We start from the raw sequence: 27,353 nt of genomic DNA on the forward strand, positions 1-27,353 counted from the left end.
CATTGTAGTTTTGATTTGTATTTCCCTGATGATGATTGATGTTGAGCACGAACATCTTTTCATGTGTCTGTTGGCCATCTGTATGTATTCTTTGGAAAAATGTCTGTTCATGTCTTCTGCCCATTCTTAATTGGATTATTCATCTCTTGAGTATGGACTTTTATAAATTCTTTATATATTACATACTAACCCTTTATCAGGTATGCCATTGCAAATATATTCTTCCATTCTGTAGGTTGCCTTTTTCTTTGTGATTGTTTCCTTCACTGTGCAGAGGCTTTTAATTTTGATGAAGTCCCATTAATTTATTTTTGCTTTGGTTTCCCTTATCTCAGGAAACATATCTAAAAGGAAGTTGCTACAACTAATATCAAAGAGATTACTGCCCGTATTCTCCTCTAGGGTTTTTGTGGTCTCAGGTCTTTAATTAATTTTGAATTTATTTTTGTGTTTTTACCAAACACAGAAGTGGTCCAGTTTCATTCTTTTGCATGTTTCCGTCCAGTTTTCCTAACACCATTTGTTGAAGAGATGGTCTTTCCCATTGGATATTCTTTCCTGCTTTGCTGAAGATTAATTGACCATACAGTTGTGGGTTCATTTCTGTTAATTCTGTTCTACTGATGAATGTGTCTATTTCTGTGCCAATATCCTATTGTTTTGATCACTTCTTTAATTGTTTTGAAAGAATTCACCAGTGAAGATATGCTGGCTTGCACTGTTCTTTGTGGGTAGTTTTACAATTACTAATTCAATCTGCTTATTATAAGTCTCTTTAGATTTTCCATTTCTCTTTGGGTTAATTTCAGTAGTTTGTGTCTTTCTAGGAAATTTTCCATTTCATCTCCTTCCATTTATGTCTATTTTTCCGAGACATCAGGAGTAGAAAAATCTAGGTCAAGGTAATATGGTGGTGTGTCTGGGCTTCAGTATTCTGTATGAGATTGTGCAGGTTGTAATGATTTGAGCTATCCTCTTCTAAGTTATGTGGTGCACAAGTTGTGGGCAAACATGGTGGAGATCTTAAATAGCAGATGTGTTAAATGTGCCAACTTTGGAGACAGACCATCTGGGTTTGAATCCTTTTTCTACCACTTCCCAGAGGCTTTGGGAAAATTACTTAATCTAATTAGTTAATAGTTTTCTTCTATTTGGGGCACCTGGGTGTCTCAGATGATTAAGCGGCTGACTTTGGCTCAGGTCATGGTCTCACAGTTCCCTGAGTTCGAGCCCCACATTGGGCTCTGTGCTGACAGCTTAGAACCTGGAACCTGCTTTGGATTCTGTGTCTCCTTCTCTCTGCCCCTCCCCTGCTCATGCTCTGTCTCTATCTCTCTCAAAAATAAACATTTTTTAAAAAGTTAAAAAAATAATTTTCTTCTATATAAATAATAGTATTTTCTTTAGGGTTTATTATCTGTGAGGATTAAGTGACACAACACATGTAAAGTGCTTAAAATAATGTGTGATTCAGTAAATTTTATTTCTTATTTGTATTTATAGCCTTCACTATATGCTTCCTGAGGTTAGAAATGGGATTTTTTTTCCTTTTTTTTTTTTTGTTGCTGAAAGCTTGGTACCTATCAAAATGCCTGGTCCATAATAGGAGGTCAGTATTGTTTGTTTAATGTTTTCATGTCAAAGAACTGGACTGAAGGACAAACTGCTAGTTTAGGTATTGATTAGAGCATTGGTTGATAATGAATGCCAACTAGAAGAGACCAGAGGTATGATGAAGCTAGCTTGGCCCTTGTTGGGATTAACAGAGTTATACATGGCTTAAATAAAGTTGTGGAGCATATACCTATAAAATTTGCACTTGACATAAAGTTATGTGGGAGAACAAAGTTTGGGTAGGTATGTATTTGTGTATACACATTCCTCTTCTTGGGTCCTAAAATAACAACTGCATAAGTAAACAACAGAAATGGGTGATTTACAACAACACAAAAAATTCTAGGGGTTCTTGCCAATAATAAATTCATTATGAATTAACGGTTGAGAAACAATAGCAATCTGAAAGTACAATCATTGTGTGTGGAACAAGGGAGGGGACAGGCACACACAGAGGTGTATTGTGGCTTCACCCCTTTGCAGCATTTGAGGGGAAAATTTTACTATTTCTTCTAATAAACTAGATATAGACCCTCAAGCAACAGGCAACAGACAATCTGTTTTATGAATATGATAAGTGTATTATTTCTTATGCTCTTAGCAGACAGGTTGCTGTATCCTAGGTACAGCATGTCCTCATGATTGATATAGGGATGCATTCTCCTGTCACTGAATTATCACTGAATGGGAGTTGGCCTTTTTTGTAGGCATAAGACTTAGGCTCCTCAGATTTCACACAAAGTTGTCAATCCTATTTTCAGCCCAGTTGAACTGAAACATGGAACAAGGGTACCTGTTAGAACTCACTAGTACTCAATTTCTTTCAAAACTGGAACCAAGAGAAATAATATTAATGGAAATCTAACATGAAGGCTATGTAATCTATCCATACACACTCTAAAATTTGTCCCTGAATGAAGCCTATGAGAGAGTTAGACTTGGAAAGCAGTGTTGTGTGGTTCATGTGGAATTGCTATGATTTCATGGACTTTGGCATGAGAGTATCAAACTGTATATATTAAAGATTGTTGTAGGAAGCAACCTTATGAGGTATGTCTTTGACTTTATATTATTCAACATTTTTTCATTATAACATGGTTTCCTAGAATAATTGTTTGAATTCAGCCTGGAAGAGAGGTTTTCCTGGGCAAAAATGATAGAGGATGTAGTGTTGGGGAGGGACAAGGAAGCATTAGAGGTGAAAAAGTACAGTGTGTACATGGGAAGTGATGGTTATCTCAGTGTACCTGGAATGAGGCATACAACTAGGACTGGAAAATAGAATATACCTATATTGAATACAGGCCAAAGAATGGATGTTATCTGGGAATAAAAGCAACATCACTCATTTGTAAGAATATGATTTCAGTGCTTACTCTTTGACAGGTACTGGATGTAGAGTGACAAATAAATGGACATAATGCTTGACACCCTAGAGCTATTATGACCAGTGAGACAGAAAATAATCTAGTAAGTAAAATCCAATAAGGAAATACTTACGTTCTCCCTTTGGATTCAAAGAACTGGTTGCTAGGAGAGAACAGAATGAAAGAAATCTTTAGAAAGGGTGAGTTCATCTCTGAGGAGATGACATTGAGCCAGAGACCTGAAGGATGAGAGGTGGAAGCAGGCAGAGAGGGGTGTTGGTGCAAAAAGGAACAATGGTTGAGAAGGCACTGGAGTGGGAACTGCTCAGGGAAGGAAAAAGACCAGCAAGGCTGGAATATGGTGAGGGAGGAAGGAAGCAACAGGGAAGATGGGAAAGTAAGCCACACCCAGTCGTGTAGAAAACATAGTATTGACTGGGAATTATTCTAAGTACAGGCACGTGGGTGGCTCAGTCGGTTAAGCATCTGACTTCAGCTCAGGTCGTGATCTCGAAGTCCATGAATTTGAGTCTGATGTGGGGCTCTGTGCTGACAGCTTGGAGCCTCAAGCCTGCTTCAGATTCTTTGTCTCTCTCCCTCTGCCCCTCCCCCATTTTCTCTCTCTCTCTCTCTCTCTCTCTCTCTCTCTCTCAAAAATAAATAAAAACATTTTTTAAAAAAGGAATTATTCTAAGTGCAAGGAGACGCTTTTTACAGACTTTTTGAAAATTCCGTGTGTGTTTTGTGTGTGTGTGTGTGTGTGCGTGTGTGTGTGTATGCACGTGCATGCATGCATGTTTGTTAAGATCCACTGATAACTCAGTACAAGGTTTGGATTAGGGCATTTTGTAAAAAGCAGGAAGAATTGGATAGAAGTTAAGGCTGGGCAGTCAGAACTTTTGCTAAAAATGTTAGCAAACGTTTTTTGTAAAGGGCCTGATAGCAAGTATTTTGGGCTTTGAGGTCAGTCTGTCTCAACCGCTCAGCTTTGCTATCATAGTGTGAAAGTACCCATCGATGACCCAGGAATAAATGAGTGTGGCTGTGTTCCAGTAAAACTTTATTTACCAAAGTAGGTGGGGGGGGCAGATTTGGTTCTGGGACCTCAGGGCATTAAAGATGTGCCAGTGGGCATGAAGAGCAAGGATAGTTCAGGAAGGAGCTAGGGTGAATTGTGAGGCTTCATGACTCCACACAGGAGCTGAGATGGAAGGCTTCTAGAGATGGGGTTTAAAGCCTCGGTTACAGAGAATGGTGGTATTATTATTAGCAGTAGTGGGGGTCTATGGAAATCAGAACCAAAAGCTGCTTTTAGAGGCAAATTATGCATTTGCTTTTAGTTTCTACACAGTTTCTACCAAATTTTCAATTGCATTTGGCCAGTGTGGAAACATCCAGAAGTCTGGCAGTTGGAAATTATATCCAAGGCTCATGCAGGTTGTGAGCAAACTGTGTACTGGATCCCTTGTCTCTTTTTGAAGGCGGGATGATTTCTCTGATTTGGCCCACAAATGGCTATGATATGACTGTCCCTTTTACCATTAAGGGGCACTCTCTGGAAGGTAAAGATTCAGCTGAAAAAATGCTCTCCTCTCGAAAGGACTTTGAAAGTTTTATTCTCTTTACAGTGATGCATTTGTGTGTGAGTGAATGTGGTAAAAACCATTGCAGAGGCCACGGAAAGTGTCACCACCTAGACTCTAAGACCTGATCTTTACTGCCCACCTGCTTATACTCACCAACCTTTGTCCCACGTTTTTCCTGAAAAGCAAAACCACCCCTCTGATGGTAAGGACTGCCCTGACAAGACCTCCTGCCAGACCAGACCACCCAGATCACTTTGAACTTAACCTCTGACACACATCTGCATAGATGGAACATGGAGTGGGCTCTAGAATGACTAATGACTACCTTTACCTGATTATAATATTAAAATCTGTGTCCAGGAAGGAGCACAAGCATCGTTTACATAACATACAATGTGTATATAAGCATGTTTCCTTAAGATGCATGTGTGACCTTATGCCCGCCTCCGCATATGATGACAAGGCTTCCCTATCTGAATATTCATCATTACCTGAAATAAAATGAATCCATTCACCCTTGCTCAAGGAATCCCAGGTCTGGATTCCTGGAGTCACAGCCAGTCATTCCCTGTGTTCTCCTTACTTGCTGCAAATAAAGTTTATTTTGTACAACAACTCAACCTGGTGCAGTTTCTGACTCACCAAGGGAGTGAACTTATGTTGGTTCCGTTACAAAAGGTCAGTAATGCTTCTGGCTCTCTGCAGCTAGCACCAATCACCAGATGCCACATGTGATTTGGACGCCTTGTCTTCCCCAAAGAAAACTGTCTCCTGGAGTGGTTTTCCCAATTTGGGGTCACCCTTAGTTTTAGCATATCTGTGTCTTAAAATATATTGCTATCCATCACACTGATACACTTTGCATTTGTTTATTATTTAAATCCTGGAAGATACATTTGTTTAGTATAAGATGCAAAGTATGCCTGAAAAATAACCTGAAGCTATTGTAGCAGAGGATGGGAATCAGGGGGTGGCTTTGCTTCGGATGGCAGCATGGTTCTTACAGAATTCTGTGCTTTGCGTTTTATGGGTGGGTTTGGCAAACTGGGGGGCAATTGTACTCTTTGATGCAGCCCTAGGGTTAGAAAACTGGAGTAGAAAAAGGACAGGTGTAGTTAACATCAGGCCTCTTATACACCTTAGGATAGTTGTCTAGCATAGTGAGACCTTTCATAAATTCTTGCCCTCCCTTTTCCTCAAACGTCTGTTCTAAAACCTCCCTGTATCCTATATTCTCATTGGGGTGGCTGACCCTTACAATTTGCCCCTAGTGGTCATGTCTGAGCCAAGTTATATCTTCCTTTTCCTGTCCCCTTCTTTTGGAGGAAACTCCTCCTCTCCCACAACCCCTCCTCCTATGATATAAACAAGGACTGTCATCATTTTACAAGTCCTTAGCTCCCTGGCCACAGTGATGGGTCCAGAAATGGCCCATGAGTTTTCCCTTGTAGGTTTTTAAATGGGAATTGCCCCACTCTGGTGACAGAACAGGGGCAAGTTTGCAGCGGTTGTGCCTTGTCCACAGCTGGGTAACAAGAGCCTGTGTGCAGACAGAGAGGATGAGGAGCGCCCCAGGAGAAAAGCATGAAGGCAGGGCCGGGGGAGCCCAGGGGATGCTCAGGTATCTGTTTTCTGCTGAGGTCTTTAGGGCCGCTCTCCCTGTTCTGCTCAAAGCTGGGGAGATAAGCTTTCTCTTTGATTCTCTGATTCTCTGAATCTTACAGCAAATCCCTTGTTTGCTTAAGTCATTTAGAGTTGAGGTTCTTTAATTTGCCATTTTATAAGGTTTTGGAGTATGGGACCAAACATCATAATAAAGTATTCTTCCACAGTCACACCATCAAAACAGTCATCTATTCTGATTGTTCTGAATGGATGAGTGGAGGCACCACCTTCATGTAGTTTATCAGAATTAGCCTCATGACATTCAGAATTTGAGACAGGGGCTGTCCCTGAGAGCATAGGCCACTAGAACACTTGGGACAGGTCTTGTGATGAGAAATCCCATTCTATAGCCTAATGATAGCTAGCTAAGGAGGGATAAATGGGGGAGATGATCTGGAGTCTGTCTCCCCAGAAAGGGTGTTTAGTTCTGACTTTGTGCTGGGAGAAAGACCAGTTCGACTCTCTTGGTTTTCCTTCAAGCGGCCCCAGTCCATTGGTCTATCTTTATTGTTCACTACTGAGACAATCTGACTACTGAAACTTTCCCTGAAGATGGCTTCTGCTTTCTTGCCTCTGTCTTAAAACAGAGTTCCCCTCCTCCCCTCACTTCTACACCTACTGAAATCCTATGTATACTTCAAAGCTTATTGAAGTTGACACACTTTCTATGAAGCCAATCTTATTGATCCAGCTAAAACTAATCTCTGCCTCCTTAATTTACAATAGGGATTTTATAGTTCCCTTAGCATTTATGTATTACCTCTTCCAGTAGTCACAGGTACTCATTCTCATGCCAGTTTGTAAAACATTAGGTCAGGATGTTGGCCTATATAATTTCTCCTTGTTTTTTTTTTCGTTTAATTTATTATTTTTTTTTAATTTACATCTGAATTAGTTACCATATAGTGCAACAGTGATTTCAGGAGTGGATTCTTTCATGCCTCTTACCCATTTAGCCCATCCCCCCTCCCACAACCCCTCCAGTAGCCCTCAGTTTGTTCTCCATATTTATGAGTCTCTTATGTTTTGTCCCTCTCCCTGTTTTTATATTATTTTTGTTTCCCTTCCCATAAATTCATCTGTTTTGTATCTTAAATTCCTCATATGAGTGAAGTCATATGATATTTGTCTTTCTCTGACAGACTAATTTCACTTAGGATAATACCCTCTAGTTCTATGTATGTAGTTGCAAATGGTGAGATTTCATTCTTTTTGATTGCTGAGTAATAATCCATTGTGTGTGTGTGTGTGTGTGTGTATACCACCTCTTGTTTATCCATTTATCCATCGATGGGCATTTGGGCTCTTTCCATACTTTGGCTATTGTTGATAATGCTGCTATAAACATTGGGGTGCATGTGCTCCTTTCAAACAACATACCTGTATCCCTTGGATAAATACCTAGTAGTGCAATTGCTGGGTCATAGGGTAGTTCTATTTTAATTTTTGAGGGGCCTCCATACTGTTTTACAGAGTGGCTGCAACCAGTCTGCATTCCCACCAGCAGTGCAAAAGAGATCCTCTTTTTCCACATCCTTGCCAACATCTGTTGTTGCCTGAGTTGTTAATGTTAGCCATTCTGACAGGTGTGAGGTGATATCTCATTGTGGTTTTGATTTGTATTTCCCTGATGATGAGTGATGTTGAACATTTTTTCATGTGTCAGTTGGCCATCTGGACGTCTTCTTTGGAGAAGTGTCTGTTCATGTCTTTTGCCCATTTCTTCACTGGATTATTTGTTTTTTGGGTGTTGAGCTTGATAAGTTCTTTATAGATTTTGGATACTAACACTTTATCTGATATGTCATTTGAAAGAATCTTCTCCCATTCCATTGGTTGCCTTTTAGTTTTGCTGATTGTTTCCTTCGCTGTGCAGAAGCTTTTTATTTTGATGAGGTCCCAATAGTTCATTTTTGCTTTTGTTTCCCTTGCCTCGGGAGACGTGTTGAGTAAGAAGTTGCTGTGGCCAAGGTAAAAGAGGTTTTTGCCTGCTTTCTCCTCAAGGATTTTGATGGCTTCCTGTCTTACATTTAGGTCTTATATTCATTTTGAGTTTATTTTTGTGTATGGTAAAAGAAAGTGGTCTAGGTTCAATCTTCTGCATGTTGCTGTCTGGTTTTCCTAGCACCACTTGCTGAAGAGACTGTCTTTATTCCATTGGATATTCATTCCTGCTTTGTCAAAGATTAGTTGGCCCTACGTTTGTGGGTCAGTTTCTGAGTTCTCTATTCTGTTCCATTGATCTGACTGGTTTTGTGCCAGTACCATACTGTCTTGATGATTACAGCTTTGTAATACAGCTTCAAGTCCGGGATTGTGATGCCTCCTGCTTTGATTTTCTTTTTCAAGGTTACTTTGGCTATCTGGGGTCTTTTCTGGTTCCATACAAATGTTAGGATTGTTTGTTCTAGCTCTGTGAAGACTGCTGGTGTTATTTTGACAGGTATTGCATTGAATATCTGTAGATTGCTTTGGGTAGTATCGACATTTTAACAATATTTGTTCTTCCTATCCAGGAGCACGGAATCTTTTTCCATTTTTTGGTGTCTTCTTCAATTTCTTTCATAAGCTTTCTATAGTTTTCAGTGTATAGACTTTTCACCTCTTTGGTTAGATTTATTCTTAGGTATTTTATGGTTTTTGGTGCAGTTGTAAATGAGATCAATTCCTTGATTTCTCTGTTGCTTCATTGTTGGTGTATAGGGATGCAACTGATTTCTGTGCATTGATTTTATGTCCTGTGACTTTGCTGAATTCATGGATCAGTTCTAACAGTTTTTTGGTGGAATCTCTTGGGTTTTCCATATCGAGTATGATGTCATCTGCAGAGTGAAAGTTTGACCTCCTCCTGGCCAATTTGGATGCCTTTTATTTCTTTGTGTTGTCTGATTGCAGAGGCTAAGACTTCCAATACTATGTTGAATAACAGTCTTGTTCCTGACCTTAGGTGGAAAGTTTCAGTTTTTTTCCCCACTGAGGATGATATTAGTGTTGAATATTTCATATATGGCTTTTATGATCCTTCTATCCCTACTTTCTTAAGGGTTTTTATCAAGAAAGGATGCTGTATTTTGTCAAATGCTTTCTCTGCATCTATTGAGAGGATCATATGATTCTTGTTCTTTCTTTTATTGATGTGATGAATCACATTGATTGTTTTGTGGATATTGAACCAGCCCTGCATCCCAGGTATAATCCCCACTTGGTCATGGTGAATAATTTTTTTAATGTTGTTGGATCTTGTTGGCTAATATCTTGTTGAGGATTTTTGCATCCATGTTCATCAGGGAAATTGGTCTATAGTTCTTTTTAGTGGGGTCTCCTGGTTTTGAAATCAAGGTAATGCTGGCTTCATAGAAAGAGTTTGGAAGTTTTCCTTCCATTTCCATTTTTTGGAACAGCTTCAAGAGAATAGGTGTTAACACTTCCTTAAATGTTTGGTAGAATTCCCCTGGAAAGTCACCTGACCCTGGACTCTTGTTTTTTGGGAGATTTTTTTATTACTAAATTGATTTCTTCACTGGTTACGGATCTGTTCAAATTTTCTATTTCTTTCTGTTTCAGTTTTGGTAGTGTATATGTTTCTAGGAATTTGTCCATTTCTTCCAGATTGCCCATTTTATTGGCATATAATTGCACATAATATCCTCTTATTATTGTTTTTATTTCTGTGGTGTTGGTTGTGATCTCTCTTTTCATTCTTGATTCTACTTATTTGGGTCCTTTCCTTTTTCTTTTTTATCAAACTGGCTAGTGGTTTATCAATTTTGTTAATTCTTTCAAAGAACCAGCTTCTGGTTTCATTGATCTGTTCTTTGTTTTTTTTTGGTTTCAATAACATTGATTTCTGCTCTAATCTTTATTATTTCCTATCTTCTGCTGTTTTTGGGTTTTATTTGCCATTCTTTTTCAAGCTCTTTAAGGTTTAAGGTTAGGTTGTGTGTCTGAGACCTTTCTTCCTCCTTTAGGAAGGCCTGGATTGCTGTATACTTCCCTCTTATGACTGCCTTTGCTGAATCCCAGAAGTTTTGGGCTGTGGTGTTATCATTTTCATTGGCTTCACTGTACTTTTTAATTTCTTCTTTAACTTCTTGGTTAGCCCATCCTTTCTTTAGTACGATGTTCTTTAGTCTCCAAGTATTTGTTATCTTTACGAATTTTTTCTTGTGGTTGATTTTGAGTTTCATAGTGTTGTGGTCTAAAAATATGCACGGTATGATCTCGATCTTTTTGTACTTGTTGAGGGCTGATTTGTGTCCCAGTATATGGTCTATTCTGGAGAACATTCCATGTGCACTGGAGAAGAATGTATATTCTGCTGCTTTAGGATGAAATGTTCTGAATATATCTATTAAGTCCATCTTGTCTGTGTCATTCAAAGCCATTGTTTCCTTGTTGATTTTCTGTTTAGATGATCTGTCCATTTCTGTAAGTGGGGTGTTGAAGTCCCTTCCTATTATGGTAGTATCAATAAGGTTTTTATGTTTGTGATTAATTGATCTATATATTTGGGTGCTCCGCATTTGGAGCGTAAATGTTTACAATTGTTAGGTATTCTTGGTGGATAGACCCCTTCATTATGATATAATGCCCTTCTTCATCTCTTGTTGCAGTCTTTATTTTAAATTCTATATTTTCTGATATAAGTATGGCTATTCTGGCTTTCTTTTGTTGACCATTAGCATGATAGATGGCTCTCTATCCCCTTACTTTCAATCTGAGGGTATCTTTAGGTCTAAAGTTGGTCTCTTGTAAACAGCATATAGATGGATCTTGTTTTCTTATTTATTCTGTTACACTATGTCTTTTGATTGGAGCATTTAGTCTATTGACATTTAGAGTAAGTACTGAAAGATATGAGTTTATTGCCATTATGTTTCTTGTAGAGTTGGAGTTTCTGGTGGTGTTCTCTGGTCCTTTCTAGTCTTTGTTTAGTCTTTGTTGCTTTTGGTCTTTTTTTTTTTTTTTTTTTTTTTTTTTTTTTTTTTTGTCTTTTTTCCCCTCAGAGAGTCCCTCTTAAAAGTTCTTGCAGAGCTGGTTTAGGGGTCACAAACTCCTTTATTTTTGTTTGTCTAGGAAACTTTTAATCTCTCTTTCTATTTTGAATGACAGCCTTGCTGGATAAAGAATTCTTGGCTGCATATTTTTCTGATTCAACACATTGACTATATCCTGCCACTCCTTTCTGGCCTGCAAAGTTTCTATGGATAGGTCTGCTGTGAATCTGATCTGTCTTCCCTTGCAAGTTAAGGACTTTTTTTCCCTTGCTGCTTTCATGATTCTTTCCTTGCCTGACTATTTTGTGAATTTGACTATGATATGCTTTGTTGATGGTTGGTTTTTGTTGAATCTTATGGGAGGCTTCTGTGCTTCCTGGATTTTGAAGTCTGTGCCTTTCCCCAGGTTAGGAAAGTTTTCCCCTATAATTTGCTCACATAACCCTTCTACCCCTTTTTCTCTCTCTTCCTCTTCTGGGACCCCTATGATTCTGATCTTGTTCCTTTTTAATGAGTCACTGACTTCTCTAATTCTTAAATTGTGCTCTTTTGCCTTAGTATCCCTCTTTTTTTTTTCTGTTTCATTATTCTCCATAAGTTTGTCCTGTATATCGCTGATTTGCTTCTCTGCCTCATCCATTCTTGCCACTGTGGCATACATTTGAGATTGCAGTTTAGTTATAGCATTTTTATTTCATCCTGACTAGGCTTTACTTCTTTTATCTCTGCAGAAAGAGATTCTAATCTATTTTTGACCCCAGCTAGTATTTTTATTATCGTGATTCTAAATTCTGGCTCAGACATCTTGTTTGTGTCTGTGTTGATTAAGTCCCTGGATGTCTTCTTTCTTTTGGGGTAAATTCCTGCTGAGTTCTGTGGTTTGGGTTGTGCAGATTGTTGCGTTAATCCTCAAATCAGTTTTCTAGGTGTGCAGGATGGTTTAGTGTTGATCTGGCTGTATTTCATGGACATGAGATGCAAAAAAAAACTTCCATGCTGTTCTGCCATCTTGGCTCCTCTCCCCTATAATTTCTTTTTATTTTTAAGTTTATTTATTTATTTTGAGAGAGAGGGAGAGTAAACATGAGTGGGGGAGAGGAAGTGAGAGAGGGAGTGAGGGAATCCCATAGCAGGCTCCCTGCTGTCAGCTCAGAGCCAACTCGGGGCTCGGTCTCATGAACCATGAGATCATGACCTGAATTGAAATCAAGAGTCAGATGCTTAGCCAACTGAGCCACCCAGGCACCCCTGGCCTATATAATTTCTAAACTCTTGCAGTAATTCTGTAATTTCTGTAATTCTATAACTGTTCACAAACTTAGGGTGCAGATAAGGCACATCTTTTTATATTTTTAATGATTACCATAATACCTCTTATCTCTCATTATTTTCCAGCTTTATTGAGACATAATTGACATATAACATTGTGTAAGTTTAAGATATACAACTTGTTTATTTGATATACTTACTGTTCTCAAGCAATTACCACTAGAGCATTAGCTAACACTGCCATCACCTCATATACTTTCTTTTCTTTTTCTTTTTCAATTTTTTAAACATTTTATTTATTTCTGAGAGACAGAGAGAGATAGAGCACAAGTGGGGGAGGGGCAGAGAGAGAGGGAGACATAGAATCCAAAGCAGGTTCCAGGCTCTGAGCTGTCAGCACAGAGCCTGATGTGGGGCTCAAACCCATGAACCGTGAGATCATGACCTCAGCTGAAGTTGGATGCTTAACAAACTGAGCGACCCAGGCACCCCTGCTATTTATTTTTTTGTGATGAGAACATTTAATATCTACTCCCTTAGCAGCCTTCAAGTATATAACACTATATGGTTAACTGTAACCACCACACTGTACATTAGGTCCTTTATTGTCAAGAGTTTGGTATGTCTTCCTTGATACTTCCCCTCTTCCTGAAATACCCAATAACTAGGAAGGCTAGTTCCAATAGAGCATTCTGCCGTGAACATAACCACATGTGGCTATTGAACATTTGAAATGTGGCTCATCAAAATTAAAAACTCAACTTTTAATTTTAATTAATTTGGATTCAAATTTGAACAGCTACAATGTTTCATCCAACCTCTGTACCCAAGTGGAATATCACTGGACTCAGTAACCACAGTAGCTGATGCTTCCCATCACCAACTAGGTTGCTTAGTGAAGTTCAGTGCTGCATTGCCTTCTTATGATTGCTGGTCACTTGCTGTGAAGGGAGATATAATAGAACCCTGTTTTCCTACTGCAGATCTTGGGGAGTATGAGCCTACTCCCTCAGGCTAACCTTGGCTACACTGATCATGGTTGGACTCCAAGGCTGGTAGTATTCTTATTCATGTTTCTGTGCAAATCTACCACCCAGGACTCGAAGCAACCAAGTCAGCAACAGAGGTGATTCAGTTGTTTATCATCTCATGGACCCAGAATTACAGACCCTTCTTTGTCTAGGTATCCATCACTTAGAGGCAGATGGATTTCCCTTTTGAATCCTCAGAAGAACAAAAGATTTGTCTTTGGATTTCTCCAAACATAGACCTTTCAACAAGGATTCAGCTATCAGGAGTTTATTTAGGAGGTGATGAGGAAATATCAGGAAGGGGTCGAGAAGTAAAATAGGGAGGTGAAGAAAGCTGGTGAAGGATAACGTATCAGTTTCCCCAGGCCCCTGAAGCTCAAACCTCCTCGGGAACTCTAGATGGTAGTGTAAAACATGCTTCAGAGTTATCTCAGCTCAACGAATAAAATGGTTTGTATCCACCCACTCCCCACTGGTCATTTGCTGAGGCCTTCTCCTGCAGGCATGACCTCCCAGCACTCTCAGCATGATCTGAGTGTGGCAGAGTGTGTTCCCACTGCTAGAAGAAAGACTTTAGGCAGAGTTACAATAATTTGCAGTAAGAAGTCACTGGAACGTAGGGTCGCCTGAGTGGCTCAGTCAGTTAAGCATCTGACTTTGGCTCAGGTCATGATCTTGCAGTTCACGAATTTGAGCCCCATGTCGGGCTCTGTGCTGACAGCTCAGAGCCTGGATTCTGCTTTGGATTCTGTGTCTTCTTCTCTCCCTCTGCTCCTCCCCTGATCAGTCTCTGTTTCTCTCTCAAAAATAGTAAATAAACATTTTTTTAAAAAGTCACTGGAGCATAGAGGTGAATAAGGGGTGACGGTACATGCTCCAGGGTCCTGGACAATGGAGTCCTCATACTTCCTTCTATAAAGACTGGCTGCCTTAACTGGTTCTGGGGTGCTCACACCTCCTTTCTATGGATGGCACCCCCAGAAGTGTCTCACAAGAGAAACAGAATCTGCTTATAATTGTAAAACAGGGAATCATCTCTGATAAGCTACCCCATTTCAGCTTGATTTGTCTGTTAGGTAATATACTGACCATTCAATAAGAACATCAAATAAAACTTGTATGTGGTCTGAAAAGCACAATAAAAATTAAATTGAAACCACCATAGGTTCTAACAGTAGCACCAGCTTTGTGTAAAGGAAAGGGGTTTAGAAATTGAAGATTCTTACAATTTCCAACTTTAAATGCACACATTTTCATAAATACTTGCCTTCTCCAGTTTCAGTAGAAATGAGCAGTGTTTTGCTGGCAGAAGGTGAATGGGATATATGAGGTCCCACGTGCACAAAGTGCAAAAAACAATTTTTGAAAGATAAATCTGTTCTTAAATAAAGTCAGGTAGAATTTAGTGATATGAGAGTCACTCTGGAGGTGAGTCAGTGTTCCTTCATGGGAAAAGCTTTTAGCTTTGTTTAATATGGATCATTTTAGAAAGCTTATTGGTGACGATATCTCTTATCACTACTTCCCAAGACCTGGAATAAAAGGATTTTTGAGTTTACATTTAATTGCAAATTTAATTTAGTCTATATGCAAAGATTTATAATCTCTCCAGATAGGTGAGGTATCAATAATAGGGGGGCTGCTGGGCAGTCTGCCACTTCTCATTGAATATTCAGTGTGTGATATGCAGATTTATCTTATAAATATCACTGCTTATAGCCTTGTAAATTCAGAGATACATCATCTATAGTTCAGCTTTGAATGTAGAGCAAATGAAGGAAGAATGGATTTTTTAAATGAAAAGATCAAAAGGATAATTAATATTTCATAATCCTAATTACATTTTCCACTGCACATTGATTTTTGATGCTACTTGGGGTGTAAGGTGTGATTATTGCTTTCACAGACAAATCAGATAACCTGGTCACAAACCCAAATGTAAAAAAGGTAATGTGAACATCTTGTTTGTCTTGAGAAATTAGTCATTAAGTTCCTCAATTAGCTCTGTGCTTATTCTGGGGAAATTGCATTACACAAGTGAAGAAGATTGTAAACTTTTAGAATAAGAAGCAAGTCATTAAGCATCTTAGTTTGGAGCCCGCTGGTGACAAATGTGTGAAGTGGTAGGTTGTGGGGGGAAGAGGAACCCTGACCCGAGGAGCATGGAATAAATCCTGTGCATTTACAGGCAAGATAGGAAATTAACAGATCACCTGGTACAGTAGATTGGTCAGTGCTTCTGTGCTAGTGAACACCTGATCCTTGAGGCCAGCCAGAATTACCTCTGCAAATTTACCCACTGATCCAGTAGAGGTGAGCTACATACACCAACCAGGGCTAGAGGGAATTTCCCAGGACTATATGCTTTTGATCATGATGCACTTTCCCTTTGGCCTCATTGTTCTATCCTGAAGCATTGGCTTTAAGACTATAAGACTTTAATTCCTACTTCTGAGCAACTCTTAGATTTAGCTCACTTAACCCACTTTCTGAAATCTCAACTCTTTCTCTACTTTACCCTTCCTTCCTCCAGTGACTCTCTGCATTAGCTGAAAAGTCCCTGCTTCATTCTCTATTCTGGTGACTTAGCTAATCTCCAGCTGGGTTACCTCCCAACATTTTGGGGGTTGAGGTAGGATTTGGGGGAGAAAGGGAAGGAGAGATGCAGATCACAAACTCTTGGAAGGTGACTAGAACTTCAGATTCTGCACCTGCTGCAGAGTGTGCTAGGATCAGAGATGGCAAGACAAGATGGGGGCCAATGTGGGAATCTTGGAGACTTAGACAGGAGTAAGAGACCCAGTTCTAATTTACAGGCAGAGATTGAATTTTATGTAAATTAGAATATGCTAGGTTGCACTGTAATAACACACAGCCAGGAATAAGTGTTTTGACATCTAGAAGTTTACTTATACAACGTATCTAGTGTGGTGAGGTGTAATGATCTGCTTCACACAGTCACTCAGGAACCCAGGCTCACCAGGGCTCTGCTATTTTAGTAGCTGCAACATCTGAGTGGTGTAGACTTTGCACTCCACAACAGGAGAAATTAGACCAGAGACTCTGGCATAGCCTTTATCTGCCTCAGTGTGAAAGTGATATTTGTCACTTTTGGTCACATTTTACTTGCTAGAACTAGTCAGAGTGCCCTGTAATTTTAGGGGCATCAGGAAACATAGAAGAGTAAGTATAATATTTGGTGACAATTATGTCTCCACCATGAGATCCGTGGGTGAGAATCCCCTCAGGGGTAGGCAGGGGTGCTGCTGATGAAGTACAGGCCAGAAATTTGGAGAAGTAAGTACAAAGGAATCCATCAAAAGAGAGGTGGAGGAAGGTAACAGGAGAGCCTGGTCTGGGAGGAAATACCAGGAACTCAGCTAGCTGAGTTCTCAACCTGACCGCGAGGGTGGCCCGGGTCAGTACTGATATGCAGGATCTGAAAGTAACTTTCTTTTTTTTTTTTTTTTTAAGTTTTATTTTGTTTATTTTTTTAAATGTTGATTTATTTTTGAAAGAGAGAGAGATAGAGACAAAGGGAGGGAAAAACAGATAGAGAGGGAGACAGAGGATCTGAAGTGGGATCTGCACTGACAGCAGAGAGTCTGATGAGGGAGGGGCTCCAACTCACAAACCACAAGATCATGACCTGGGCTGAAGTCGGATGTCAGACGTTTAACTGACTGAGCCACCCAGGCACCCCTGAAAGTAACTTTCAAATGTCATTTTTGCACATTACTATGAAGGCAGTGTAATAAGTGATTCCTGAATGTATAGAGAATGCATGTGCCTGTAAACGCCACATGCATTCTTGTGTAATGTTTTAAACCAGTCAAACATCATCTCAGGAGGACATGTGCCATCTTCTGGGAATCACTTGGTTGAGAGAGTCACTTCTCCTTCTCAGTCGTATGCTTCACATATAAAATGGTGCTAAGTTTTGATGAATTCTTGCTACCATTTATACATTAAGTACTTTGTGTCCATGGTTTAGAGTACTTTATGTAATCTTCTCTGTAAGCATAGAAGATGATTAGCAATCCCCCTTTACAGGCAAGACTACTGACTTTCAGAGAGGTTAAAGTTGAAGAGCTAGTATGTGGCAGAGTTGGAATTCAAATCGAGGTCTCATCTCACTCCAGTGTTTCATATCTAACTGCTAGAATTGAATAGAATATAATGTGTCTGGCATTAACTATGAGCTCAAGAATGTTAATTTTTTTTCTTTTCTCTTTCCTTTCCTCCTTCTCATCCTGGGACTCTAGACAAATAACTCTTTACTTGTTGGGAATTTCTCTTTTGAGAACAGCCAGAAATGTACTGACACTGTGATTTCTCAAGCTGAGCAAGTGATGGGAGGGAGAGCTGGTGGTAGAGATGATTGGGCACATGCTCTTGCTTCTGTTCCTCCCCCCACTTGGGGGCTGGGAGAGATAGGTGGAGGAGGGGTCCAGAAAGAGTCCTTTGCCTCTTTACTTCCTCAAAACTAAAAGTAAAAGCAGCAGTCCTCACCCCTTCCTTCTCCCATTTTGTAGTATTTCTGTCCTTTAGTGCTGCTTTAGTTGTTTGTTTGCAGCTGGAGAAAGTGATTCACTTGGTAATAGAAACATTTCTCCTCTTTAAGCAGAGGAAGCTCTACCAATTGCCGCTATTCTCAGCAATGAAGTCATTTTGACATTCTTAAAAATATGTAGCTCCATCAGCCAGGGTCTGGCATGTATCCTAAGAGCTAGGTTCCTTGGGCAGTGGGGTTCGAGGGTTGGAGGTGGGAGGATGTGGTTCTATGTCTTGAAAACAAGACTCTCTCTGTGTGTTTTTAAATTTAGAGGCAAACAGGAGATGCCTCTTTATGGAACCCAGCATGGAGCCTGGGGATATGTCTTTTCCTTTATCTCATTCTATAAATAAACTGGATGACTTCCAGGCAAAAAGTAATGTGGGGCACGACTCTTAGTGTCTCCTATAGTGAATTACTCTGAAAATTCCGGATGCCGCTTGGTGTGAGTTTCAGAGCCTCACAGAGTATTTTGAGTCTTCAAGCTTGATACTTTGTCTTCTTCATCTAGTTTTCACTTAAAAATATCAAAAGACTCAGAGAATGATTTAGAATCTTTCTGTAATCAAATGCTGACCAATAATCCACATCAGCAAAATGTACTGCTGATTTGCTTATTGTTTATGGTGTGATGGGTGATAGGCTATTTTCTTGGTAATTCAGAGGATAGTGATGATTCACTATCACTAGTCCAACAAGACCAAATTCTTAAAGTTTACATTCTGCTCCGACGTAATAACAGTAACATTCTATTACTGACTTTATAACTGAGGTATAACCCTAAGAAGTGCCTACCTGCTGGTAGGAAACCAACCAATTTGTTAGTTTTTAGAATTTGGGCCTCAAAGATGGTTTTGGAGCCTCACATCTTTCTGTTCCTGCAAACTGCTCTTGAGGGTGAGGACACCTTAAATTTCTTTTGAGTTTATTTATTTTGAGAGAGACACAGACAGTGTGAGTTGGGGAGGGGTAGAGAGGGAGAGGGAGAGAGAATCCCAAGCAGCCTCTGCACGGTCAGGACACAGCCCGGTGCGGGGCTTGAACTCATGAAAATGTGAGATCATGACCTGAGCCGAAACTGAGAGTCGGACACTCAACTTACTGAGCCATCCAGGCACCCTGAGGGTGAGGACACCTTAAATCAGGATGGCCAGACTTTGACCATGGTGCACTGAGCCTTCAAAGAGAGGATATATTACGTCTCCCAGGCAGCTTAAAGGTTTAGAAAATCATTCTCCTCCATCTGCTTTGTATATGATGGGGTGAGGCAGTATCGAGAATATGACTTTATTGGGGGAATAGGCAACTATCCTGAGTAGCTAATCTGATAAATCTACAGAAGACCACAGGGGAACTTGTTATGAGAAAATAGAGGAAGAATAAATGAACTCTGCAGAAATTGGTTTTCTACCAAATTTCCTTTTAACCTTATAGGAAAATCTTCCCCTCTTCCTTCTGAATCTTTATGCTCCTATTATCAAAACCATATAGTTGGCAGTGGTACTTGTCACATTCTGTTCCTATTGTGAGTGGGATTTTCGTGTAAGAATCTACTATCTCAACTGGATGGGACATTCCTCAAGGCAAGGGACTCAGCTTTCTAATCCTTTGTGTCCTTGCATCTTCCAGCTTTGAACTTCATACATAATGATGCCTAATGCACTAATCATTATTATGAATTATACATTGTTATTGTGGATTATGATTATGATCATTGTTATGACTCATTATTTGTACTTGATGAAAATTCAGTCGAAGTTAAAAGTACGCAAGATACTTTCTTTCCCATGGATTTGTTTAGAGTCAAGACAAGTTTATCTTGACTTGGGACCCAAAGCTCCTGTGTAGGGAACTTTCTTTATAGAAGGCTTATATTTAGAATGCAGTTTATTTAACTCAGTGAGAATTTACTCAGCTTCTGCCATGTGAAGGTTTATAGACTATAGAAAAGAAATAAGATAGTATCCAAGCACTCAATGAGTTTATAGTCTAATACATGAATGGCAAACAGATTATATATATATCTATTGATGGTGGCTGCTTGGATTGTTGACAAGGATTATAAAGTTTGGTCTAGGTTCAGTAGGACTGAATGCTGTAATCAAGTAATAATCCACCATTTATTTAGGAATGGAGAATGGTAGCACAATGCCATATATTTGCAATCACCAATTTGCAAAATGGATTCAAAGTCTAGATAGTAGAAGAAGCTTATATATTTAGTAGAATCCAATCAGTTAATACCTTAATCAGATCTGTTTGTATACACAGCACCAATAAAATATATAAATTCTGTGAAATAATTATTTATCAGTATGCTTCGGTCACCATAACAAAATGCCATAAACTAGATGGCTTAACCAACAGACATTTATTTTCTTATAGTTCTGGGGGTTAGAAGTCCAAGATCAAAGTTCCAGCCAGTTCAATTCTTACAGGGCTCTTTTTCTGGTTTATAGACAGCTGCCTTTTGTCATGGGCCTTTTGTGATCAGACCCTATGGGATCAGGGTCTCAGCCTTATAACCTCATTTAACCTTAATTAATTCCTCAGTGGCCCCATTGCCAAATATAGGAATCCCTAGCTGTCCAAAAGTAGAGTGTTCCTATCCTGAAATGGCATAAATCCAAGACCATTGTCTGCTGTTGGAAAGTTCTTGTTACATCACTTCACTTTTACAAAAGACCTACATTATTGCCTGTCTTCACTAAGTGAAAAAAATCTGATGAGGATTTTCACTGTTACTAAAAAAGAGGATTTTCACTGTTACCTACTAGTATTGTAGGTCTTTCATAAAAAAAGTGGTATAACAACTTTCAAAAAGTGGGGTATACTCGTATTGCTGCATTGGGGGTTAGGGCTTCAACATAGAATTTGGGAGAACACATTCAGTTCATAACAGTATGTCGTATAAGAGATTTAGGTCTCAGATTTAGAGAAGTGGATATCATAGGAGCTACAGATCTACACATGGTTACTATTTTTGAAAAAGCATGACATAAAAATTGATTTCTTAATGTTTTTTACATTAGTTGCATTTATGAGTTTTAAACATATCTGACCTTATAGGCTGTTCATTATAACTCAAGCAATCTATATAACACAACTTAGTAGTTCAAAGGAACAGGTGGTCGAAGGATTTGCAAATGCAAATTAACAAAAACTTATGTACTTTTCTAAACCTTAGTGATACCTTAAAATAATAACCAGACGTTACAAAATATTATCCTCCAAATGATGTTAACTGCAAACTTTTTGCCTTGGAATATGACACCTTTCCTCTACCAACATGCTTTGCCTTTGTACTGATGTGTGCTTAGTAGACTGAAAAGATCACATTTTTTTGTATTGCTATATCCATAAAGTAGAATTAAAAAATATGATTTCTTAAGGTAACATCTACTCTCAGTAAAATTTAAATCTGGATCCAGACTAGTTTTTGTTTTGTGGGTAAAGTTTTTTTTCCCCTCAAGAAGATTCAGTTATTGACGTGACAAATTACTGGAACTAGCTATTATCTCAAGAAAAATAGAGAATATATTGGTGTTGGATTTTTACCCCATCCAGCTCTTGTTTATCCCTCTATCTCTTCAAGGTTTTATATTTCAGAGTAAAAAAAAATGTTTAAATGACATTTATTCTTGATTAGTAAAGTAAAAGCCAAACTGGGTTTTAATATAACTCTTAGCTTCATATGGGTCATAATGCCTTGTCATTTTTTTTTTGTCCTGACATGACTGAACTGTACAACAATCACACTGATGATAAGATGGATTCCCTTGATTTTAATCACAAACAGAACCTTCATAAAATGTTTAATGGATTCTTGGTTCCAATTTAGAAAATTGACAAGAATATTGTGTTTATCCACAGTCCTATCTCAAAATGGTTTTCTCTTTAATTATTAATGTGGGAATAATGCAGTAGCTCAGGGTGACACAGTGAAGTATGACTGAGTAATGATTGAAGCGCACACATGAAAAAGACCTGCCAATTCTGTAAATAGGAAAGCATACAATTTAAAAAATTCAGTGTGGAAAAATCCTTTCATGCCTTTGAGATATAGTATAACAGGTGAAATTATAATCTGATATACTCATTGATGTTTGTTATTGTAGTATTTTCCAATTAAAATACATACCCACTATAGATAAGAACAAAAAAATATAAAAACCATATATAATTTCACCACTCAATGTTCATTCAATTAGTATATTAATAAAGAGATACCTGCCATGAACACTTTATGTACATCTTTCCTATTTTCAAAATTGGAATTTTATGGCATATTTTAGAAGGCTGTATTTGCTTAATAATCTATTACAAAATTTTTCTTATTATTACATTTTTTAAATGTTTATTTATTTTGAGAGAGAAAGGGAGCATGAGTGAGGGAGGGGCAGAGAGAGAGAGAGAGAAAGGGAGAGAGAGAATCCCAACCAGGCTCCATGCTTTCAGCACAGAGCCCAATGAAGGGCCCGATCTTATGAACCATGAGATCATGACCTGAGCAGAAATCAAGAGTCAGTCGCTTAACCAGCTGAGCCACCCATGTTCCCCCTTATTGTTACATTTTGACTATATACAACTCTATCGAATAGGTAATATAATAATTTATTTACCCAGTCCCCTACTGCTGAACGTGTATGTTATTTGCAATTTTCTGTTATTTTAAGTAATATTGCCTCAAACGTCAGCTTATAGAATTTGTACATAAGTTACTTTTCTTATGATAAATTCCTGAAAGTGGAAGTTGTGGGTTAAAGGCTATAAATATATTTTTGGATCTCAATAACAATTGCTTTTCAGAAAGATGTACCATTTTACATTCCTATCAGTAACTTTAAAGTGCTCCTATCTCCACACCTTTGCTAACACAGAGGGTTACAATTTTTTCTGTTTGTTCATTTGTTAGACAAGGCATGCTATATTATTGTCTTCTACTTATAGACTTAACTCGGGGCTGAGATCAGAAAATAGAATATGGAAGGATAGAAGGAAGCCTTGTCCATTTGTCTTATGGCTCTAAAGATGAATTTTAGATTGGTGCCTTTTCATTAGTCTATTCAACAAATGTTTTCTTTGCATGCCCCTTCAAGAAAGGAAAATGAGATATAAAATTTGTATTTGACAACCTAGTAATATTCCTCACTTGATGGCACATTAGCACCATGGTCCATCCTAGGATGCTCTCTTGTTTTCTCATTTCCCCTCCTTTCATCTGGATCCCCACTCTTTTCCCCTGCTCTTCCATAAGCAACTATTCTAGTATGTTTAACATACATATTATATATGCATGTTCCTTGAAGGATATATAGTGTTTTGTGGTTTTGAGAATATGTGTTTTTAACTTACATAAATTGCATTCCTAACTGTTGTGTTATCTTACATTCTCCACTCCTAAACATTACATTAAAAAGAGACTCTATCCTTGTGTTGCAATCATGTTTAGATTTTCGCCTGTAATTGCAGCAAAAGATTCCATGGTGTCTACCTGAGGTCCAGAAAAGAAGGAACTTGTGCTCACTTCCAGAGAAGAAGATCAAATGCACATTTATGTGTTGTTATTTCTTGAACAAAGGACATCATGATCACTTATGTGGCTACATACATCTACAATGGATCTGTAAGTTTCTGAAAGGGCTGCAAGAACTCTTAGAATGATTACATTGATAGCACCCCCTTAGAATATCAGCATTCCTGGGAAGAGTAAGATTGTTCTGTCCATCCTGCACACACACCCAATGGGGCATGTGCAGCATCCATTGACTTTAGGTGGGGGAAGATGGAGTCATATTGGGGTTTGCCTCTCCAACCCTCCGTGGGGCGTTGCAGCTAGGAACACAAGGCTAACCTCACATCTTGTATCCTCAGCATCATTCACAATGACTGGCACATAGGAGGCACTTAAAAATATTTGTTGAATGAATGAATGAAACGGATCAATCTAGGATGAATCTTAGGCCAATAAGATAAGGAGACAAAAGTCCTTACTGCTCAAGCAATGCAGGATTTCCAAGGAAAGAGCTCATAGTTCATGACATAGAATTTACCCATGTCTTGTTCTCCTTTCCTTCGTGAGCATGTAGAGTACTACACTCCTAGCCCTCTTGTAATGAGGTAAAACTGTTGGAGTAACTGAAACTGATGAACTATGCAGGAAACTGGTATGTGCCATTCCTACGTCCAGGCACATTAGAGCCAGTGTGTCACTTCCAAGTTCTCTCCTCCCTTCCCTGGTCTAGGAGGTCACATCTTCCAGATAGTGCAGCTACAAGGTGGCAAAACATTCAACAGCCTTGGACCCCAGGGGTAGTGTGGGGAGAGACCGCCCGCCTCCCTCTCTTTGCCAATCCACATGGTGAGGGGGTTCGGAAGTGTTGGAGAGGGTGTTACGTTTTAAGCAGTGTGACCAGGGAGGCCCTTATGGTGATGTTGAAGTTGAGACTTGAAAGCCTGAAGAGTGAGGGAGTGAGACACCCAGGACAGATGAGCAGAGGGAGCAGCGAATGCAAAGGCCCGAAGGTGGGACTGAGTTTGGTGCTTTAAAAGAAGTGGGACAGAGTCAGTGAGGCTGGAGCAGAGTGAAAAAAGGGGAAAGTAACAGAGACAAGGCAAGACTGGCAACCAGAGCCTGGGAGAACAGATTCTAAGGCCCAGATAGGTCATTTTAATGACTCTGGCTTTCATTTTGAGTGACCTGAGGGCATTAGAGTTCTGCATATTGGAGTGATATGATGTGATTTATATCTAGGCTGTGTTGAGAATAGACCAAGAGGGGCAAAGGGAAGAGGCAGGCTGTGCAGTTAGGAGGCTGTGGCAATAATCTAGGCAAGGGGCATTGGTGGCTTGGGTTAGGGTGATAACAGGAGTGATGTGAAGCAGCCACATTCTGGGTTTATTTTGAAGGCAGAGCCATTAGAATTACAGATGATTAGAGGAGGGGTGTGGGAGAAAAAGTCAAGGATGAATCTTTTGGCTTGTGTAGCTGGGAGAATGGAGCTGCCATTTGCTAAGATAGGGAGTCTGTGGGGAGAGTGAGCCTGGGAGTCTGTCAGGAGTTCAGGTCCAGACAGGTGAGGTTGGTGGTAGCCATTGGACACACAAGTGTGCATGAAGGGAGGCATGCCAGCCTAAGTGGCAAGGCGGCTAGGCTGGTGAGGAGGACAGGGATGGTGACACTCTTTACCTAGGAGACTGAGGTCCAAGCTCTCCAAGTGGAGACCTGAATCCTAAGGGTACTCAGGAGCCCCGTCCATGATTTCTGTCGGGCAGGCTGGCCTGGAACCAAGTTTCCCAACCACGGTGATTAAGCTGAGCTTCTATAAAACTAGCTGTTGATGTAGCAGCACATACATCTCCATATGACAGTGATCCACTTGGCAGTCAGAAGGCCAGAATTTTATACTCTGAGCCTAGAAAATCACCTGAAAGCACCATTCTCAAAGTTTCTGCCTCCTTGGGTCTGCGTTCATTTCCAGGTTTTCAGATCTTGGGGGTGGACACTGACAATATATTTGCAGGTAAAGCAATTTCTGCTTATTCTTCCAGCATAAAAAATTGCATTTCCACATCAGAGTCATGTTCTAAACCTGTTACCATAGCAAGAACTGTATTTCCCAGCTTTCCCTGGTGGCATTGTTCATATTTCTTAGCCAACAACATCTAAACCTTTTTTTTTACTCACTTGGAACTGCCATGTATTCCAACCCTTTGCTTCATGAAACATTTATATATTGTACGTGTGAGCCTTAAATGGGGAATTTTACATGCCACCCCCTTCTTTTTGGAGACATGATAAAGGTAGGTTTTGTGTGTTTTCCGAAGCTGGTCCTACATCATGGTTCTCCACACACTGAGCATTCCACTCCTAATTGTTGCATATGCATTGAAACTTGACAGCAGCCTGTCCAAGGCTGGTAAACAATGATTCACTCCATATGCTACAGTTCTGTACAAGTGCCATTTCTGGGACTCAGTACTTATCGAATGCTTTGTCAGTTGTTATTTCTGTTTATCTCCTTGTTCATTTACATGGTTCCTTACTTTGAGGGCTTATTTTGTGTTTTCTTAGTCCTCTTCCTGCTGTTTTAGATTTCCTCTGTTCTCTCATTCCTTGCTGAGGGAAAGCTGAAAGTGTTGCCCAGACATGCCAGTCTTGGGGGACGCTGTGCTTCTCTCAATGAAAGGAAGGGTTCAGCGTTGTATCCTTGACCTATGGAAGTCATGTAACTCAGAGGCTTGTGTGGGTGATCCCAGGTAAAAAAGAGAGGCTGTGTTCAAACAAACTGTAACATAAAATACCCTTAGTGGGTTTATTATGTGGAGCCCAAAACATGATCAGTCCAGAAACTCTGTTGGGATTGAAGGAGCCACAAAGGTAGGACTACAATGTCCCTGATTCTGGAGAAGAGAAGAGGTCATTTCTTACAGCAGTCCTTAACATGGAGGGCAGGGTCACCGTGTGTTTGTTAATGTAGATTGTATTCTACACCAGTGTGCCCAGGTGATGGGCAGATGGGGATTGGAATGCAGCCTGTGGTCCACCATGCACCCTACTTGTGATGGTTAATGTTATATGTCAATTTGACTGGGTCATTGTGTCCCAATATTTGGCCACACATTGTTCTCGGTGTGTCTGTGAGGGTGTTTATTGATGAAATTAATATTTGAAACCGTAGACTGAGTAGAGCAGATTGCACTCCTTCATGTGGGTGACCCTCATCTAGTCCACTGAAGGCCTGACTAGAATAAAAAGTGGAGTAAGGGAGACTTTGCTCTCTGCCTGACTGGGACAGGTCTTGAGCTGGGACATTGGTCTTCTGCTTTTGGACTTGGATTCAGACTGAATCCTACACTGTCAGCTTTCCCGAGTCTCCATTTTGCTGACTGTAGATCTTGGGACCTCTCAGCCTCCATAACTGTATGGCTAATTCCTTATGTTACGTACAAGATGAGATACACTACTTAAGATACCACTCAAGAAAGGGGTGCCTTTTGCTAATTCACATGCAGTTTTCCAGTGGCTCTGGTAATGGGCATGGGGTTGGGTAAGGAGAGGTGGGAAGGGGGCTGAAAGGCATAATTTGAAAAATGCCCCATCCATTTCCATGTAGCTTAGAGTTGGCTGTGCTGTAAAGCTCCTGGTCTCAGCATGAATTTTAGAATACGGGTGATTCTTCCTGAGGAATAGAAGCAATTAAGGGCTTTAGTTTCTCTGCTACATTAGTGGTGAACCCTGAGGATGCCTTTGCTTGCTGGAGGGAGAT

At 39.7% G+C, this 27,353-nt stretch overlaps 1 protein-coding gene across 5 annotated transcripts in view; it reads left to right on the plus strand.

The window, feature by feature from the left end:
• CCDC85A (coiled-coil domain containing 85A) overlaps positions 1-27,353 on the plus strand; it is a 267,807-nt gene that overhangs the window by 27,017 nt on the left and 213,437 nt on the right. For 4 of the 5 annotated variants that reach the window (XR_006200685.1, XR_006200684.1, XR_006200682.1 and 1 more), the window contains one exon: positions 23,557-23,710. The gene's annotated coding sequence lies outside the window, so the exon portion shown is untranslated. Of the gene's footprint in view, positions 1-23,536; positions 23,711-27,353 lie in introns of all 5 variants that reach the window. The other variant, XR_006200683.1, reaches the window with a different exon arrangement.

The sequence above is a fragment of the Panthera leo genome, chromosome A3, assembly GCF_018350215.1.
Source record: "Panthera leo isolate Ple1 chromosome A3, P.leo_Ple1_pat1.1, whole genome shotgun sequence".
Taxonomy (NCBI): Eukaryota; Metazoa; Chordata; class Mammalia; order Carnivora; family Felidae; genus Panthera; species Panthera leo.